The following is a 6044-nucleotide window of genomic DNA, read 5'->3' as shown; positions in this document are numbered from 1 at the left end:
GGTGGCTGGCGTCACTGTTTGGTTGGGCGGTCGGGTTTATCCCCTTTATTGCCCTGGAAGGTGGAGGATTTTGGAGATTTATTGAATCGTCCTCCTTTACTAAAGGAGCTGCGATTCTGGTTCCGGTGGTTTCTAGGTTGATCAGGTCTGTATCTTTGAAATATGTGGTATGCACGAAAGGACATAGAGGGAGTGATCCCTTGGATTCCTTGCGTAGAAACTTGTCTTTGGTCTCCACTGATATGGGGACCAAATTGTCTCCAAGCAAGGTCTTTCCCTGATACAGGAAGCCCATAATAACCAATTTTGATCTATATACTCCGCTTGCCAGGGGCGTACCCAGAGAGCCTTTCTGGCAGCTGAGGCTGTGGCTAGTGTTCTAGCTGCATATGACATGTTATCTAAGGAGGAATCAGCTAGAAAGAATACCACTCTCGAAAACATGGATGACATGGTATCTAAGGTAGAATCAGCTGGAAGGATACCACTCTCAAAAAAACATGGATGCCCTTCTGGCATCTGATGCTGCGGCTAGTGTCCTAGCTGCATATGGCATGGTATCGAAGTTCGAATCAGTTAGAAAGAATACCACTCTCAAAAAACATGGGTACTCCTGTAAAGGCGTTTCTTTCTTCCTGTGGAAAAAGTTGATATAACTTCCTAGTCCAAATTATTGCCGCTCTGTATACTAGGGCAGATGTGATAGAAGCGCTTGATAGTGAGTGCCAAGGCCTCTGAGCATTTATGCCTGCTAACTCTGCCTTCCTATCTGTAGGGTCCCTAATCATGGCAAGGCCATGTAACAAGGTTGAAGGAGTGAAGGCAGTGACAGGTGATTCTACTGAAGGCACTTTTAGAATTTTAGAAGCACCGATAAACCAAATATAAAGGCTTCCTAGAGGCTGTGGAGCATTGTATGGGTGCCATTGGTTTCTCCCGCTCTGCTTTCAACAGAGTTAGAAATAATCAAGCACTGGCACAAACCTATCTGGAGTCTTTTCTCCCACTCTGAGTCCTCTGAGAGATCAAGAGTAGCTAGGTTTTTATGCCAATGCAGAAGGAAATCTTCTGCGTTAAATACTATAGACAGTCTGGGTACCAATTGGCAATTTTGTAACCGTGAATTAGCTTTCAGCGCTGCTTAGGCTGGCCAGCACGTACTCTCTTGGTACTACTTGGACTGGTGATTGGCTCACCAGGATCTCAGGCAGAGGTCTTCCACATCACCTACTACCAGAATTGGCCCTCTGCATGCCAATCCGACGCTCTGCCACTGAGCCACAGTCGTTCCCCTGCTTTGGCTGATATTCTGCCCTTTTAGCAATCAGATTACTGTTTGTGGTGCTGGAGGGTGTGATCCCTACGATCCCTGTATGGATGGGGCAGGATAAGGAGGTTGTACTGCCCTTAAGCCATCTGAGAAGGCGTTTTTAATCAGGGCGGAGAGCTCTGCTCTTACAGGAGTAAAACAGGCTGCATCTATGAGGGGGGGGGGGCGAAGTCACCTTACCGGCAGTCGATGTCTCCGTTGATGCTTCCCGTCCTTGAATAATAATAGGCGAGCCGCCTGAGGACGGAGCATTGCGAGGCAAAAAGGCGAGCCGCCAGCCTCCTTCATTTTCCCCGTTTGTGCAGTGTGGGAGAAGTGGCTATAGCCGCTGTGTTCTCCTGGCTGCTTCCCGCTGCTTCCCGTCCTTGAATAACAATAGGCGAGCCGCCTAAGGACGGAGCACGGCGGGCGAGGCAAAAAGGCGAGCCGCCAGCCTCCTTCATTTCCCCCGTTCATGCTGTGTGGGAGGAGCGGCTACCGCCGCTGTTTTCTCCCGGCCGCTTTCTGTTGCGATCTGGCAGTCGCGTCTTTCAGGCGCGGCAGAGCAGCGTGCGTTTTGCAGCAGGCATTTGGCGCGCTTGTTAGCGGTCGAGCCAAGCCGTTTGTACTTGCCTGCGCCGTTCTTGCCGCTTTTGCCTTTCCCTTTTGAGTTTTGGTCCTCAGGTCACCAGAGTGACTGTCCAAGGGTTCATCTAATTGTAGTGGTAAGGCCACTAGCAGGCTAGGGTCTAAATTGGCAGGCGCTATATAGCTGTCCTGATGCCGATCCGCCATTTTTTATTTTTATTTTTTGGCGGGAAAAGACCCTTCTGAGGAGAATAGGCAGAAAATTAAGACAGTAAATAGAATTGAGTAGTAGATTAGTTAGGTTAAGTTTAGGTTTGTTAAAATAAGAATATTTTTAGGTCTAATAAGTAAGGTTAAGGTTTCTCTATTATTTCTGTAGCAGAGAGCTGCTAGAAGGCTGCTCTCCCGTTCAAGGCAGGAAATAGAACTGATCACAAGGGGGCGTTTACCCTCAGAGGTCAGAAAAATTTAAATATTTGGTTCCTGCCTCCCGAGATAAGAGGAAAAGGAAACACCCATAATGAAGATGCCCTTCTCCCTCTGAGCGAGAAGGCTGCCATTCCCCTGGTCCTGGGCAGAGGGAGATGCTATGGTGGCCGTTCCAGGAGGAGGAAGTCTGGTTGCTGGTTGGTCACTCTTCCTTCAAGTCTGCCTCCCAACCGACAGTGACCTGGCTGTTATTATTATTTAAAACATTTTATACTGCCTTTCTGGCATTAACCATTCCACTGAAAGACACAAACTCAAAAAACATTGCCCACTACCACTTCCATTGATTTCACAATGAACACACTACATGGATACTAAAACCCCCCTGCAGGAATGATTATTCATCACTTAAAGTACTGAAGGATGCACACATATACACAAAAGACAGACTGTATTCTTTATCCTTGAGAATTACAGGCTTTTATTAATTTGTATGGAATTTAATTAATTTCAAATACTTTTCACAATAAATTTTCTTGGGTGCGAGAATGAAAGCATCAATTCAGTGTAGATTTTCCTAGCAACAAAGAGTCAGCATTATTCCTTTTAAAATGCTGGAAGTTGGACTTGATTGCTTTTACCATCTTGAATCTATACCTCTATACTTAAAAGAACAGATTTGCTTTACTGGCCTAGCTTATCAAATTCTACCACAATATGGATGCAAGTCATTGCAAAGGCCAGATGACAAAGAATGCTCATAGGAAGTAAAATATTCCACATGTACCTTTAAGAGCAACAACAACATTCATGGTTTCACGATGGTGCAAGTGCATTCTAGATAACTGCAACAAAATTGTACCTCCTCAAAATACAATAAATTAAACAAATGTACCATTTCTTAATACCATTCTGAAAATTATTGCCAAGAGGCGAAGGCTTTTTGGGCCATTAAGAGCATTTTATTTATTAGGGTTTTTTTTAAATTTAAGCTTTGTAAATTTGCCTGAGGACTGTGGACAAATAGTGCCTACATATTATATAGCATATCTTTATCTGTGTTGTCTAGTAAAAAGCAGTGAATGACTCAAAGCTGTTCCCACTATACTTCAAACATTATGCCACTTAACAGCAATACTACATGTTGGCAGGGCAGTGCCAAGTGTTCACTGCATTCTTCATACAATTAAAAACAACCTTTAAACTTTGGGTCCAACTAATTGAACATCTATGTCTGGATTTTCATGTTTCTTTTAGTATCAGCTGCAAGCCAACCTACCCTACCTAACTGGATCAAGAACCGCAGTGCTGTAAGTGATCAGGGGTTTAATATTTCCCCCTACGCTATTTTCCTGATGTATATTGCCACGACAAACCTAAATATATCCTTTCCATGGCAGAATAAAAGGGAAGACCCTTTAACTGCTGGAGAAATGGGAAGGAGGTTCTTTGTTCCGTGAAGAATGGAAATATTCATGGACTAAAATAAAAGGGTTAAATGAATTGTTTATGATCTGAAAAAGACAGTGAATAAGTTAATGAATATTTCATTCAAATATAGGCTGCATTCATTTACAACTAACCTAATGTACACATATGCTCTCTTATTTTCACATATGCCAAGAACCCCCCCTTTCCCCCCCTTATAGAGATTTACAGACAACAAATATGGCACTTTCTAAATGGTTGTCATGGGCTGAAGGCATGTAACAGTGATTTTCATTCTGTAAAAAAAAGAATCACTAGACCAAAACAATATCATCTAAATGAACTCCTTTCCTGAGCAACTTATAATTTGGAATGTGCTGAAAAGTCACAATAAATAAGTCACAAGATTAACAAACGAAAATGTGCTTCTAAACCATTTAAAGTAAATTCTAAAACCTATTCCATGACTGATAAATGGCCTGTTGCATTAGGAGTCTTAAAAGCTTATGTGCCAAATAAATGTATAAAGTACCATTCTGGGAGTTGAAGACAAGCTGCTGGTACAAAAATATACAACGTTAAAACCTAGCAAGTAAATCAGCTGACAGCTGTTGCTTTTAATTTTGCAAAGTATTCATGGCAGAAAATAGTATTAAATAGATTGATAAAAATAGATTTAAGTGGCGGTAAAATAGAAAACGTTAGCATGTTAAATGACCTAGGACTCTTGCAACATGGATAAAAAATTGAGCATTTTTTTTAGTGTGAATATTAATTTTCTTCCCAAAATAAAACAAGTCCACAGTGTGTAAACTAATCATTAATCTTCAAATGTAATTTCATAGAAACCACTTAAAATATACAAAGTAGCATCTTGGTTAATTATTATTGACAATTTCCAGCTCCCAGTGTGTTCCTTAAGAGTAGTGCACTGGAACCACAACATTAAGATGCAGCTATCCTTCCGAGGTCGGTAAAATGAGTACCCAGCTTGCTGGGGGTAAAAGGAAGATGACTGGGGAAGGCACTGGCCAACCACCCATAAAACAAAGTCTGCCTGGTAAACGTTGGGATGTGACGTCACCCCATGGGTCAGGAATGACCGGGTGCTTGCACAGGGGACCTTTACCTTTACCTAGGGATAATTTATCCATTGAGTGTTAACCAATTATGTGTGTTTAATTTTTGCCCGAAAATAGTAAAAAACACAGATTGTGGTGGGTTGCATTGTTACTTGCTTTTGACAGGCTCCAGGATGGGACTTTGCTGGAGATGTGTTGATGACAACAATATTAGAAGTAACACCAAATGTTACCTCTGAAATACCCCCCAGAACTTCCTTGCTCCCAAGAGTAGATATTTCATGCTATCTACCATACATGGTGACATTACTACTCTGAACTGCACCTTATGAAGAAGACACTTGTTATTCTCCTTGCCTTAATAAGTATCTGTGAAGTCTAGTCATCTGCTGTTGTTAAAGAGAAAATGTTGATGGTTCTCTTGATGACTACAGTAAACCTGTTCTGTACCTCCATAACCATCACTGAATATGTCCCCCAGCTTCATTAACTAACCCTACAGTATTCAGTATCTGCTTTTCACTAGTCCAGAGTACGAGATGTATATCAGAGGGAGACAGTGATCTTTAGCAAGTGCATCCCTAAATTACAATCAGTTAATGAGATAAGCAGCTCGTACAATTATGACATTACAGAAATGTTCTTTCAACCAAGAACAACCCACATATCTTTTTCCAGCTACTTCAATATTCTGGTTCCATTCATTAAAATGTCTAGCAACAAGTTAGGAATTAAATTATAAAGATTTTCTTATCAAAAAGTAACACCCATTAATTCCTTAGTCTAATACCAGCATCTTGAACAAAATATGCTGAACTCCATGAATCACGCCATTCTTTCTAGCTTTCCTCCACGTCAAATGCCGCTAGACTTTTCTTCGTTATTTTAGTGAAACGGTATTTCCTATTTAGATGATGACACAAGTTTCTAATACTATCTTGTTAGTTCGAGGTGCTCAAATGAGAAATGCATTCTCGTTTGTATAAATACCACTACAGAAAAAACACACACATTTGTGATGAAATAAGAGATGGCATTTTTAGAAGTATGGCCTAGTCACTATGCTCCTATGGAGCCAAGAAAAACAAAAATAACTTTAAAACACATGTAAACCCTCCCCAAATGAGGTTTCTCCCTTTCTCTTCAACACGGGAGAAAATGTCTTTATGCTGCTGCACATTAATTCACTTCCTTAAGGAATTTTATGA

This window comes from Euleptes europaea, chromosome 7 (genome assembly GCF_029931775.1).
Source record: "Euleptes europaea isolate rEulEur1 chromosome 7, rEulEur1.hap1, whole genome shotgun sequence".
Classification (NCBI taxonomy): domain Eukaryota; kingdom Metazoa; phylum Chordata; class Lepidosauria; order Squamata; family Sphaerodactylidae; genus Euleptes; species Euleptes europaea.
Note: the sequence above shows the minus strand (reverse complement) of the source record.